This window comes from Phymastichus coffea, unplaced genomic scaffold (genome assembly GCF_024137745.1).
Source record: "Phymastichus coffea isolate CEN01 unplaced genomic scaffold, Cenicafe_Pcof_1.1 PCOF00003, whole genome shotgun sequence".
In the NCBI taxonomy this organism is placed as follows: Eukaryota; Metazoa; Arthropoda; class Insecta; order Hymenoptera; family Eulophidae; genus Phymastichus; species Phymastichus coffea.
Window position 1 is genome coordinate 7,926,636 of NW_026706814.1, and position 15,224 is coordinate 7,941,859.

General features: G+C 43.6%; 1 protein-coding gene across 6 annotated transcripts in view; it reads left to right on the forward strand.

Annotated features, from left to right (window-relative positions):
- Positions 1-216: 216 nt before the first annotated feature.
- LOC131664074 (potassium voltage-gated channel protein Shaker) overlaps positions 217-15,224 on the forward strand; it is a 1,178,399-nt gene continuing 1,163,391 nt past the window's right edge. For all 6 annotated transcript variants that reach the window (XR_009301906.1, XR_009301907.1, XR_009301908.1 and 3 more), the window contains exon 1: positions 217-1,141. The gene's annotated coding sequence lies outside the window, so the exon portion shown is untranslated. The remainder of the gene's footprint in view (positions 1,142-15,224) is intronic.

Genomic DNA, 15,224 nt, shown 5'->3' on the forward strand with positions numbered 1-15,224 from the left:
ACGTTACTGCATGAGTACCAAATGTAATAAAAAACATGGGAAGATGGAAATATCTTTGAAGACAAATGTCAATATTCTCATAGATTTTCTTACAAAAATATAATACTTATATGTAAACACGTGGTGTTGAAATAGTAGAGGGAGAAATTGTGCATAGGAGGGTGGAAGAACGCGCGCAGATGCCAAGTAAGTTATTCAACTTATACGAATAGATCGAGTAACCTAGGCGCTCGTAGGATTTCTAATTTTTTATTACAGTTTGTGATCGAAAGTAGTATTTTTGTATTAAATTATTGGTTGGATACTCTTGAATAGTTTGATTAAATAAATTAAATAACGTACTCCTGTTTTCTTTATGTATCTTTATCATATATTAGTATAGTAGCTCAAATTGTGAGAATATATTACTCTACAGCGAAATACTTCAAAAGTGGAAGGCAAAAAACTTCATAACTTCAAATAAAAAACAATTGTAACAACTATTCGAATAGTGAAAAACGTAATATAATAGCTCTTCAGAAAAGAGCGATCTCCGAAATATTTTTGTGATATCTAAAAATTCTGAACAACTTTTGCCTATTGGTAATTAATCATAAAAATGTTACATATTATTCGAAAGTTTTATTATGTGTATTTCTATTATTTATGCGAAGCATTAAAAAAGTTATACTACAATATCGAATTCTTGACGAAAAACTAAAAGTATTTCAGTATACTTCGTTATCGTATCAAGAATATTCCGTTCAGTTCAATGCTTTTTTATTATAATAAGAAAGCTAACTGTTACAAAATTGAAAGATACTCTTCCAAGATTTTGATAATGCAGCCATTTTGGTGGATGTTCTCCGCTGCAGAAAGAGGGGAAAGCTAAAACACCGGACTTGTCAAGCAATAGAATTGATACGAGAAGAGTAACAAAGAATTAACTAAGATAAGTAGTATTTTTGCACTAATTTTTACACGTGCAGTAATAAGAGACAATGGAGCTCGAGAGGGGGAGCAACCCCCTCTCTTAACTATCACGAAACGTCAAGATTTCCCGCATAGAGTTCATCGAAAAATGGGGGCTAACCCCTGTCCTCAAACCGAGGCAGGATTTACGCCCCCACCGTATTGATGGAGAGGATCATGGAGATTTAAGGTGATAAATATAATGAAATTATGGTATACGTGTGTACGCATATATATGACTTTGTGTGTGAATGTGTACGCGCGCGTGTCCGTGTGCGTGCGAATATGCACAAAAATTTGAAAAAGTATTTAAACGTAATAATTTTATTTTTCCTTTAAACCATTTTTCTTAAAATAAAAAACAGAAAAATATATTAAAAATTCATAACAGACCTTAAATATTTCATTAATTTCAATAAAAACTTAAGTATGATTAAAAAAATTTTCTTATTAATAATGTATTTTTATTTAGTTGTTTTTATAGTTAATTTCATGGTCAAAAAGTATTTGTATTTCGAAAGGTTTTTTGAAAACTATCCAGATATAATTGAATACTCTTAGAACTTTATATAGGATTAGTTTACTAATATTTCTATAGAAGGTTTTAAAAAAATGAAATGATGATTGACAATGTAGATTTTTCGGTAATTATTTGTTATTTTAAGTGAGATGTTAAATATATACTTAAAAGGCACTCACGATGAAATTTGGGTAAACACTTTTTTCTAAAAATTAATAATTAAGTAATATTATTTTTACATTCTCTAAAAATTATGAAAAGATGTATTGGAAGCATTCTTAATGTAATACAATTTTAATATTTGTATTTTTAATATCGGTTATAATTCTGTTTTTTATGAGAAAACCTCAAATATAATTCTGAATAATTCAACATATGAATCACATTATAACATATTCAAACTATAAAATATATTGAATATTTTTATCACTTAATCAAATAACGTGATTTAACACTGTTGTTTCTGATAATATTCGCATTTTGCAAATATAATTTACTTTCATTATTTAATCATTTATGTAACTAATTGCATTGTAATCATTAAATATTCTTGAATATTTAGGATTTGAACTGAATTTTCCAGTTCAGCCATATATTCGAATTGAACGTATATATAAGATTTGCAAAAGTTTGGAAATTGAATATACTTTTATAAGCGAGTATGTCGTTCGAAAATTTTTTTAAATACATAATAAGCTTTAAATTAATTAATTTATTTATTTATTTAAATTAATTTAATTTATTGTTAAAAATGTATAAAAATATAAAATTCTAAAAAAGTATTTCAATATTTCTCTATTCAAATCACCCACAAATAGGTACAAGGTAAAGTAGGTTGAAAATAAATTTATTTTCAAAATCTATTTTTTTTATAGAAAATCGGTTTTATAACTTAAAATTACAAAAAAAACAATCTTTTTAAGGAGGCTCCAGCGAGGAGGGGTATTGATAAGTTTCGATGTTAGTTATAGTGATTTCGATAAATGAAAATGCACTGAATCCAACGGTATCCTTCTTTACCCCTCAAGCCGTGGAAAATTTCGAGATATTTCATCTCAAAGTTTGCGCTTTTTGTATAGTATCTTATGGAACAAGGTGAAAAAATGTTAGAAATTCATCAATAACTAATGGTGTAGTTACGCAATGAAAAACTGATCTTCTTATAGATAAAAACTTGGTCTTTCGAATGGTGTACTGCAAAATATGGATAGCCGTGGAAAATTTGGAGATATTCTCCAAAAAAGTCTGAAATTGTCTACTTTATAGGTTATGTGCGTCGTACCAAACTCAAGTTCTGGAACTTCTGTTGTAAAAAGTTACCAACTGTAGTTGAAAATCGTACTATTTTGTAATAATATTGCTTTAGAAACTGCTTATAAGATTTTTTAGCCGTTAGTTTGAAAGTTTATTTTTTGTTGTGTTTTTGATCCCGGCGGTAGTCGCTGGAGCCTCCTTAAATATATCTATGAATTTTTTGTTTTCATTTTTCTATTTATAAACAGTTGACTAGTAGTTTGAATTAGGATGAAATATACGAAATATTACTAGAGTTGTATTTTTGAGTCGTAGAAAGTGCGCATGAAAAACTTTCGGAATCCTGACGGATTATTGACATGCTTTGACTTAAGGAGGTTCAGGAGTTTCATGAAAATCAGGGAGTAAGAGAGAAGAAGATCCAACTCCGTGTATTCAAAATGAGGCAACTTTCTTACCCGAGATCGACAGGCTGAACAGGCTCGCTCATCAGAACGGCTTCCTATATTGGTTACACACCCCTCTGGCGGATGGTACCCGTAGCGCGCAGTCAGTACTCAGTTGATATATTTGTCGTACTCACTCATGCACAGTTCTTACACCGAATGAATTACTATGATTGCTATATTATCAAGATATTTTTTTTAACGAATATCCAATTAGAATTAGAAATAATAAAAAAAAATATAAATAAACCTATCACAAGCTATCATGCTAATGACTTAATTACAAGCCCATACGGTCCTAAATGATGATAAATGACCTTCGTCTTTAATATGGTAACGTTACGATGGTTGAAAGTGCTAAAGCTTTTGCTAGCGCAACTGGGATCGTGGGATCTATCCTGTGCAAAAATTTTCATAATATCTTATAAAAAAATATTTATAAATCACATAACTGGAACGGCAATATATAAAGAAATAAGCAGGTGAGCTCAGTGTTTAGAATATTTTGTTATTACAACAAATATTACATTTCAAAAATATTTGTAAGCCAAACATCGCCAAATATCACATTCATTTAAAAAACTCCTCATTCGAAGAGAAATTTGTTTTACTATTTTGAAGAACTAAAAATCTGGTAATTTTTAGCAGAAACTTAATAATTTACGTTCTAACGTCGTTACTTTTTAACACAGCATCAAAGTATAAATGACAAATCAATTTGTACAAATTATTTTTACTAGTAGGATAATGAATAGTTCATATTTATTTTGGAAATATTGAATATAATTATGAATTTCAATTCTTTAACAACAAGCCTCTTGACAATATATCTGTTAAAAACATCGCCTCTGATAAACAATGCAACTAAAATATATGGTGTGAATAATTTTGTTTTTCTATAGATTCCGGAAATGTAACCATATTTTGTTTTCAATAAATTTTCATAATTATTTTTTTTTATATTTAATATTTATAAATTTTTTTTCGCATACACTACATGCTCAACGAACTCATAAATCAGACATAATTATATAATCACGTATTTTGGCAGTTACGAAAATGCAAGCATGTTTCTTCAATAAAATCAAATTAAACCTGCGATTGATTGATATTTTAAAAGTAGCTGTAAAATATAGAATAGAAAATACCATTTTTATGCATACACATGGTCTCGAACAATGATTCTTCTGTATAGATACATTTTAATTTCGTATTGCATCTTTATCATTCGATAAATTATTAAAAATATATACTATACCGTTAGAAGAAGATCTAACGCTAAATTGCACGTCTACTTATCGGTCTTTCGTGCAATCTCGTTCCACCCGAAAGTTTCGTGAAAAACTCTTGTTTTTTATAGCTTCCAGTCAAAAGCTTTATACCCTTTCCCATGATTAACATTTTTTCATTTTCTTATGTGTCATGGAATTTGTGAATTTGCTGAAGCACAGATTTAGTAATAGCTTATACTACTATTTTTGTTGTCGGGCTTTTATTACTGCGGCATATTCACACTCAATTATGATTTCGATTGATTCAACATCGTAGCAGCTTACATGACAGTTCTTTAATATACGTTTTTAATACTATTTATTATTCTGAAACTTTATTCGTATAAAAGTCAAATAAATTTTTAATACCATGATGACCGATTAAAAGACAAAGATATGGAGTACGGGCATATTCTTCTGTGCAAAAACAAAACTGTCATGAAGTCGATCATTGTAACTCAATTTTAGATTTACATTGGAGAAACGAAAGTGGACATTGATTATAAGACAATGATAAAATCTGCATGTGATATTGAAGTCTTAAACAATTATGTCTCTAATTCTATCTTTGAGTGTCAGACGATCAACGGCATCACAATGTTGAGTATATTATTCGCGCTTTGATCATCTCCCTGAACTCAAAGTAATTTTATGTACTAAAAAATTTGCTCTAATTGCATGAATAGTTCGAAAAAATGTCTGGGCTTTACTGACGTAAGATTTAGTTAATCAGGATCAAAAATTATGAGATGCGTTAAATGTCAAATGAAATGGCGATAGTTGAAACACAAACGTGATTTTGAAATTCAATTAGCTGAAGAGAGAAAAAAACTTCAACGAAAGACATTGATTTGTAAAAATTTGAAAAGGAAATCTGAAAAACAGAAAGCAAAGGTAATATGCTCTTTCTTCTTATATCATCCTCTTTCTTATAATATCATTAACAGCATACTCATTGTCAAATGAAATTACTAATGGCATAAGCAGAAATGCAGTAGACTTTGTAGAATTTTTCCGTGTATGATTATTCGTCAATAATTGATCTTATAATTTTTATTTAATTACATAATGCTATGAACGTTCATTATACAACTTACTTTTTTTCCCGAAAACGTCTCGATATTATTCTAAAGGCTTGGCATGCTTACGCGACTATTCCACCGATCTCATTTGTGCATTTTCATTGCATACCCGTTTACTACGAATACACTCGGTCAAGAAACAACATACGTTTGATATTAATCTTGTATATCAACCTATTTATTAGCAAAAGTTGTATCTTTTTAATAGTATCGTTCAATAATGGAACGAAGCACGTGTACGGTATTTGAACGCAATACGAAGTCGAATATTGAAAAATATTTTGTAATTAAGAAAAAATGTTCAAGTAATAAACATTTTTATTCTTTTAAACATTTAGATGAGTAAACTCAAATCTAGGATGACACAGTTGAAAACTAATTACTCCAAGGCGAACGAATAAGTGATTATAACTGCTTGTGAAAATTTGCCAGAGAACCAAAAGATAAACGTGAAAACTTGTTTTGATGCAGCAAAGTTGAAAGATAGTCGAGGAATGAGGTATACTAATCAATGGGTGTATGAATGTTTTGTGACACTGATGATTTAAAAGCTAACGCGATATGGGTAATGATAATTCCCACGAGCAATGCAAAGGCCCGTGCCCAAGCGTCGTATCACAAATTATTTTTTTAAAGGGGAAGGTAAGGGAGGCTCTTTCGCTCCTCTGAACGATGGCAATGGGCCTTGTCATTAAATTGGCGTTTTGGGCTTCGGTTTGAGACAAAAGGAATGACAGGCGCACACAATAATCACTCGCGATAACCGTTAACAATATTTATTCTCGACTTTAACAATAAAGATCGACGACGCGAGTTCACGCGTCGTCCTCAACGCCGCGTGTCTGCGCTTGTGCGGGCAATCGCACGAGGACACGGTACAATGATTTGAGAGAGAAATGTTCGGGGAAGATTGCGATCACTTCGCCGACGCATCGCGCGCTCGCGAATATAGAGAGAAAGAAAGAGAGAGGGAGAGCCGACCTGACCTGGTGAGGCTGCTGGCAGGAATCGCCGCTGATGCCACTGCAGGAACTGTTGCTGGTCATTGCTGGCAGGAACTGTTGCTGGTCATTGCTGGCAGGAACTGTTGCTGGTAAATCCGCCGCAGGAAGGAAATACTGCTGGACTGCAGGCAGGCTCGTGGCAGGCTCGGATATGGATTCCTTGATGCTAGAGTCGTTGGAAGTCCGCTTTCCTTGCTGCTATCTGCTAATTGTCCTCTGCTTCTTTGTCTGATTTGTTCTCTTTCATGTGCGCACGCTCGGCCGTCAAACGATCCGTCTAACTCTGAATCTCAGCCCGAACTCTTTCTCCCTATCGTTGGCGCGTTGGCTCGAGCGACGCCGGCGGCTTCGCTCACGCGAGCGGATCGCCGCGGGTACCTCGCGCTCGCTTACTCTCTACTCGCGACGCGTCATACTCTCTCTCTTCTTCTTGCCGCAGCCGCTCTCGCTCTCAATTGGCTCCAAATGACGATGTCCGGCTCAGGTATTGGTCCTGAAATAAAGCGGTGCGGGCATCGGCATCGGTTCGTAATTTCAAACGCTCGCCAGGGCAACAGCGAAGGAGCGAGGCTGCGAGAGATAGAGAGAGAGAGAGACAGAGAGAGCGAGCCATACAGGGCTGGCTATTCTATCCAGGGCCCCGTCACAGCCCCCCCCCCCTCCCCCAAGTCATCGATTTCTCTCCTACGATCGACTGACGATCATCTCGCTCCTCTCTACGAGTGCCCAAAGCGACGTTTGCTCATAAAAAGGACAAGATAATAGGAGCGAAAGGGTTCTACATTTCATATGCACGCGTCGAAGTTACACGCACCTCTGTCCCCATTCAACCCTTACATGCATATATCACGAAAATAATCAAAACAATAAAATAAAAGTCTAGCAAACAACACGCTACTCACAAATGTCAAACTACACCTGTTCCCGAGAGGGCCCTGCCTCCAGGTCACCAGAGCTCGGGGCTAACTCGGCGGAGGGCGGATCGACCACCATCTCGTGTGATTCCAACACGGGAGGAGTACGGTGGCGAGCCACCTCCTCATCCCTGCGGTTTGAGCTAGAGGCTCGATGCTCTTCTCTAGCATCGTTCCTCATCCGCTCCACAAGAGGGTCGCCTTCAGCCTCTTCTTCATGCTGAGCGGCTAACGTTCGAGCAGCTTCTATACGAGCCCACTTCTTTTTACCTCCCCGGCGTACCTTCTTTCGCCTTTCAGGCGCCGCGTCGGTTTCGGCCATCCCTTGAGTCAAGGTCGCCGGTTCCGCGTTCGACAGGGATTCTAAAATCACTCGAGGTGGAGAGCATCTGGTATACCAGGCAAATGTACTGGCGGAATGCCTGAACTACTGGCCGCCTGCACTCGAGTCATAATGTGCGCTCGGAATGCAATGGCACATCGCTCGCAATTGTTCACGGATACATCGTATCATCCACAATTACGGCAAAATATCAGCGGGTTGGCCACTTCTGGACATCGCGATCGCGGATGGAAACCGGCTCTGCAATTAAAGCAGAGATACGGTACTACGTCCCTCTCCGCGTCAAACGGTACCGGCGCCAAACCACGCAGAAAGGTGTCTTATAGCCTGTTACCTTTCGCGTCTATCCACGGCTGCGGCCCCTGTGGTGCTACAGTACGAGTTGAGGATTGGGGCATGGAAGCCCGCGAAATCCCGCTCGTCCGGCACGCACAGGTGCACACAGCCTGCCCTCGATCTCTCGCCGGGGTTAGGTTTCCTCAGTAGGTCTTTTAATCTTCGGAGTTTTCGCCGGGGCTGGTTCCGAAGCCAGTTCACTTGAACATCGGACAGGCTCTTGAGACGGAGTAATCGTGCGTGGCTGGTTCCATTCAAGCTGGGTGTGAAGTGGGAAGATTCCTAGTGTTGGCATTGCTTCATCAGTGGGGCGCATCCAGCGTCCTCCACACAGCGCTAGTTCCAGTCCAGTGTCGCGCGCTGCAGTTCGCTCATCTTCTATCTTTCGCTCAGCTACTTCCTCGCTTCGACCAGAGTTCTCATCCGCGATTACCCGTGCAGGCCTTCCCGGACGTCTCTCCTCAGCCATCTTTTGTTGATCTTCCGGCAACTGACGACTACGGCCGATCGCTACCCGCCACCGTCGTCGGCTAGCCTTTGATGGGCGGTTTTTACACCTAACTCTCGGACTAAGGGCCGAATTTGCATCCTCTTCCTCGGAGGCCGATGAAGTTGTTAGAAGGCTATCACAATTCCTTCGCTCACATGCTTCTGACCTAGTTAAGACGGCCGCGGAAACTGATCGACCGTCTGTCACCTCCGCTCTTCCGGCCGAGCTAGGTTGCGGTGGACCGCACTCCTGCTCCAAGCCGGACGTTGGTGAAGCGTCCGACGTCATTTTTTGTCTTGCTGCCGTTCTTCTTTCCTCCGCTGTCTGTCCCTCATTTAGCAGAGAAAACAGATTTTCTAACGAAAAATCCGGACCTCGGTGGCGTCGTCTCCTTTGGTCTGCACCTCTCTGAGCTTCTGCCACTCGTCGGCGTTCATCTTCTAGGTAACCCGCTGGTGGAACATTTGATACCACAGGCGGCCAGCGGAAAGAGAATCTCGGGTCCAAAGTTTGGAGATGGAGGGGCTTCCACTCCAGCGGACCAGGCACATGTTCCGCAGGCTTTACGGGAGCCAAAACCTTCACTGCTTCCGCAGGCCTTTGCGTATCCTCCTCTTCTTCCTCAATGATTTCAAGGAGGCCGTTTGTAAATCCTTGAAGCAGGATCCTCGCCGTTTTGCGGCAAGTTGCCTCTTTCACAGGAACATCTTCTTTACCTTCCATCGGAGGGACAGCCTCAGTGGAGGGAGCTACCGGACTTCTCAATAGAAGTTCTTCCAGCTCTTCCTCTATTGCTGCGCTGTCCGCTTCCATAGCTATTTCTTCTACTACTTTTGGGACTTCACCGAGGACAAGAGTTCCGGCTCAACGTGAACAACGCGTAGCATCGTAAGCTCGTCCACCGTGGCGATTATTTCAGGCGAAATTGGGGTTTCAGGATCTTGATTTTCCCCTCCCAGGGCTCTCCTCGAGAAGCGCCTTCTGCGGCACCTCTCTCGCAGGATGCCTCACTGGGATTATCCCCCAGGGTCGGAGGGAGCGAATCCGCGGGCTCAGCTCCGCTCACCTCGCCTCCGAACACGAGCGTGTCCGCCTGACTGCCCGAAGCCAAACCGATAGGACTTGCGTCCTCGGTCGCGACCTCGAGCGTCAGAGACACCGACTCTCTCGTTCGCTGTTCCATCTGCAAAGGCAAAACCAACACCATTACTACAATTACACTACATATACAATAAAGAAAGAGAAGAAACCAATATATTATACATCAATACATAACACAGCTCTACATCTCAACCTAGACGACACGATAATCACTGGATCCGGCTCACAACTCGCGGCGGAACGTATCTTTTTAAATCTTTTACGTGCGCCATCGGGACCTGTCGCTTGTCCTTTACTTCCAATTCATACACGACGTTCGAAATCTTTTTGATAATCCTATACGGACCTCCAAACGCAGGCTCTAGGCTGGCGTTTCGGCCCACAGCCGCACTCGACAACGGATGAAGCTTGTGTCAAACCAAATCCCCTTCACTAAACGCAGCATACCGGCGCTTCTTATCGTATGTGCCCTTTTATCGTTCTTGCGCGCTCTCAATGTGCTTACTCACTAAATCGCGCAGCGCGTTTAACCGCTGCAAGCGATCTTGTCAAATTTCGGGACTCACTCTGATCACGGGTACTTTTCTCTCTACCTCACGCCTTAGGCTTTTCGCAGGCCACGGATTACGTCTGAAGTTCAAAAATGTCGGGGAAACCTTCGTAGAGGATTAAGTCGCGGTATTTATCGCGTGCCTAAATTCATGAAGGTATCTATCCCAATCTCTGTAATCGTTATCGACAAAGATAGCGATCATAGTCTTCATGACTCAGTTTACTCGCTCTACCGGATCACTCTGCTGGTGATAGGGAGGACAGAACACGTGCTCCACGTCATACTCGCTTAAGGTATACTGAAATACTTTACTCTGGTACGCTTTCGCGTTATCGCTAACAAGGTAATCCGGTGTTTCCCACCGCAGCAATATTAATTCCTCAAATGCGCGTGCATGCGACTTTCCGTCCGCCGAACTCAACGGTTTATGCTCTCTCCACTTCGTGAACAAATCCTGAAAGATTACAATATACCGGTAACGATTCTTACTTCTCGGCAACTCTACCTCGTCGGTCGCGACCACCGCCTAAGGACGCTCAATCAAGCGCCTTCCCATTAACCCTTGGGGCTCTCGTTGCTCGACCTTGTACCGCTGACACTCTTGGCACTGGTCGACAAAGTTCTTCACGTCATACCAGACGCCTCGCCAGTAATACTCGCGAGCTACATGATCATAAGTCTTTTCCTGCCCACCCCAAATTCCCTGAGGACGGCGCACAGTACGCATCTCGCAACACCTTTTCCCTATACTCCAACGGAACTACGAGTCGTCAACACTCTTCGCGATTGGTAACTGGGTCGAGCAGATGGTTTGTCATGTACCTGTACAGTAAATTATCCTCTACTTTCCAATTTCTGTACTACTCAGGCCGTTCGAGAACCTCTTGGCGCCTTTGCAGGTACCAAGTATTCTCGATAGCCGAGAACTCGCAAACCTCTGCCGCGTCCTCGAACTCGCGCAGAGTGCATCTGGGACATGGTGCAAAGCACCTCTCCTGTGCACGATCTCGCAATCGAGCTGTTGGAACTCCAGCACCCATCGCTCGAGTAGCCCCGCGAGGACTCGCTTACTCAACAATCTAGTCAATGCGCTATGGTCTGTTACCACCACGAAATGAAACCCCTCGATATACGGCCTAAAGTTTTCAATCGCAAAGCAAACCGCTAAAAACTCGATCTCGCTAACCGTATACCGACGCTCATGCGGATTTAGCATGCGACTAGCATAACAAATCGGGTGTTCACCGTCCTCAAATATCTGCACTAAGCACGCCCCTACCGCGTACGAAGAACCATCGTAGTGCAGATAAAACGTTCGTTCAAAATCTGTCCGTGCAAGTACAGGAGCCTCCGTGATCGCTCGTTTAAACCGCTCGAACGCCTCCTGCTGCTCTTCACCCCACACCCACGGTTGATTCTTCTTGATCAATTTCGTGAGCGAGACTTTGGTATCGCTCTCGTTCTCGATGAATCACGCATACCACCCGACCATATCTAAAATTCAACGCAATTGCTCTATGTTTCTTGGCACCGGGTAATCCAGGATCGGCTGAATTCTTTCCGGGTCGGGACGTATGCCCTCGCAGTCTAATCGGTAGCCGAGATACGTAACTTTGGTGTAAAAGAAGTCCGACTTTTCCAAGTTTATCTCTAGGCATACCTCCACTAACCTACGCAACACTCGACCTAACCAAGCAATGTGATCCTCTAAACTCGTACACACTACTAATAGATCATCCATATACCAGAATACATTCGGCGAGTACTCCGGGCCAAACAAGGCGTCCATAAATCTCATAAACGTTGCGGGGGCATTCACTAGACCGAACGGCATTCTCTCGAATTCCCACCGTCCTGATCTCGGTACTGCGAATGCAGTATACTGCTTGCTATTCTCCTCTAACGGGATCTGCCAAAATGCTGATCGCAAGTCGATTTTCGAGAGAGAAACCGCGCCGCGCAGCCGGCCTAAAATACAATCGAGATTAGGCATCGGATATGCATTGATTTTAGTTACTTTATTCACCGGACGAAAGTCCAGGCAAAATCGATACGTTCCGTCTGCCTTCTTGACGATCACGGGCGCGGTACTCTACTGACTATTCGACCATCTTATTATTCCTGCGCGCCACATCCGCAACGTTTCCTCTTGCGCAAAGCTCAAGATTGGAGGCGACATTTGCCTCATAGGCGTCTTGATCGGCCGCGCGTCACCGACGTCTATGATGTGCTTGATCAAGTTCGTTACGGCTGGGGCGGCTCCGGGCTTCGGCACAATACTGTGCACGAGTGCCAACACCTGTTCTCGCTGCGTTTCACGATATTTAGTAAATCCTGCGCATTCCGCTAATATGTGCGCCAACCCTTTCTCGTTACTCGCAAACGGGATCCACGTTCTTGAGCCTTTCGGCCTCCATTCACGTCTCTCAATACTAAACTCCTCCATCACTCGTTCCAAAAGTCAACACCGAGTATCAGATGGTGCCGCATCTCGCCACCGCGCATGCAGTCAAAGCTCCGCAGTTTCCGCCGATCTCCAGGTGCAGCTTCAGATCTCCGAGCGCACCTGGTTCTTCGCCCGAGACTCTCTTTACTACTATAGTCGGAGTTTTCAGTCGCGACTTGAACCTACTCGTATTCACTAACTCCGGGCCTCCGACGGTCACTTGCGCTCCCGAATCAAGCAGAGCCAAGTAATTCGTACCGTTGATATTAATCGTGGCGAAGAACCTGTTCTCGACTACTGCTATATGCGCTACATCCTTACGACTCGTTTTCTTTGTAGTAGAGTAGTTGACTCGGCCTTCCCCTCCACTAACACGAAAAGTGCTTCCGCCACCTTTTCCGATACTCTCACATCTTCGGCAACGACTCTACTGTCTTTTAACGACCCATTCGTTGCTAAATCGACCAGCACGGGCGGTCTCAAGGAGCATTGCAGTGGTTTCCTCGCTGCTGGCTCGATTTGTTCATCGCCTCGCTTCCTGACCTCTAAACCCACTGGAGGGCTCAAGGAGCGTAAGGACAACGTTTCCGTAGTCCGCTCGACTTGGCCCCTGTTCAGCGCTTTGTTTGTCCTGCTTGGGTTTTCGCCCTCAACGGTGCGGCCTAACTCGCCGCGACCGGAGCATCGCGATTCCCCCAGGCTTACGCTCTTTTCCGCCGTTCTTTCAGGCTCTCCTGTCATCACCTTAGCTGATCCCAATAAGCCTCGCGGTTCCTCCTATGCCATGTCCCCTGACTGGATACGGGTCAAGGATACCTCGCTCAACGCATCGCCTCTGTGTAACCTCTGCCACGTGAACGCCGGCGTTAGCGCGGACAAACGGCTATCTCGCGACCTACCCGTCGCTCCTACCGATTCAAAGAATTCTTCACTGTGAAGGTCAGCTACTCTCAACCGCTCGTACCTACTCGACAGATTTTCCCAGAAAACCGCTCTCAACCCGGTCTGCTCACTACACGCATCTCCGACTCCAATTTCTTTTCATTCATCATTCCGCTGCCAGTGTTTGAGGCCGGCGGGTCGCTGGCGGATGCGAACGCCGCTTCACATTAGCCGCACACGTAGGACATTCCTTAAATACGAAGCCCGGCGTATCACAAACCTGACACGATACCGAGGCCCCTCGGACACGCGTTAGCATAATGCCCTAGCTGTTTATACTTGAAACATCGTGGCGCGTTCTCGCCGCCTCCGTCACTGGACTTTCTCCAGTGTTCCGGCCCGGACACTGAGCGCTTCTATGCCCACTCACTCCGCACGTGAAACAAACTTCGCTAAACGGGCGGCTACCTGCAAGCCCGCCACTATTCCGAGGTCACTCCCGTCTTTGCTGCGGAATGAAGCTCGCGGCGTCGCGCTCTGCTGTCGCGCCTGTCCCGAATCGTTTTCCCCGGAAGTCGAGAGTACGACATCCACCATACTCGAACCTCTGGTACCATCGCCTCGCCGTTCAACCGGGTTTCCGTGCCGCGGTCGCGAGACGTTCACCGCTATTTCTCCTTCCGAGGAGGCACTCTTCCTTCGTTTATTTCGCGCCCGCGACCTAGCATTCCGCGACCGCTCGACTGGGGCAATTTCGGCCTTTTCCTCCGCCTCCACCGCGGCTGCATTAGCAGATCTCTCTCCGGGTCTCGCGGCGCCCTTATAAGCCGCGTCAGCCACCAACATACGATCGGGGGCCGGCGGCGGCCGCCAACACTTCTCTCGGTCGCGTTGCCGCTCATGCTCGCAGCCCTCCCGCTTTAATTCTCTCATAGACGAGAAAGACTTCCGGTATAGGACTGTCACGAATGTAGGATGTAAGTCCTCCTTGCAGATGCTCACCTGCTTCTTTTCCGACGGGGGACGGTCAAAACGCCTAACGCCTAACTATAGACTGGAACGCGTTGATGTAGTCACTCAGGGACTCCCACTCAGCCTGTGTGCGTAAGCGCACTCCTAATATAAATCCGATCGCTTCCAATGCTTACCGAATTCCTCATTAAAATCTTCTAAAAACTCGTCAAGGTTATACCAATTAAGCTCGTTATTCCGGTACCACAGAGCCGCTATCCCCGAGAGTACCACAACCACTGCTTCCAATATTTCATCGTCGTCTAATCCGTAAAACCTTTGACGTTGCGTTAATTCTCTCACGAATCCGTCCGCGTCCGCGTCCGCGTTACTCTCCCCGCTAAACTTGAGCGACCAGGCCCGGAACGCGCTCACCGCGTCCGAAGGCCTATCTTCTATGTACCGGCGTGGCGCACGGGCGCTCGCTCTTTCCCGACGTCTCAGCTGGCCCACTCTATGTCTCTCGGGCGCGGTACTTTCTTCCTCCCTAGCTCTGGCTCAAGTCCTACGCCCCACGCGCTCGTCGTGGTCATCTACTCCGCCTTCGATTCCTTCGTCCTTAATCCGGACCGTTCACCTTTCTCCGCCTAACTCGCACAAAATTTCCCGGAAAACCTCCT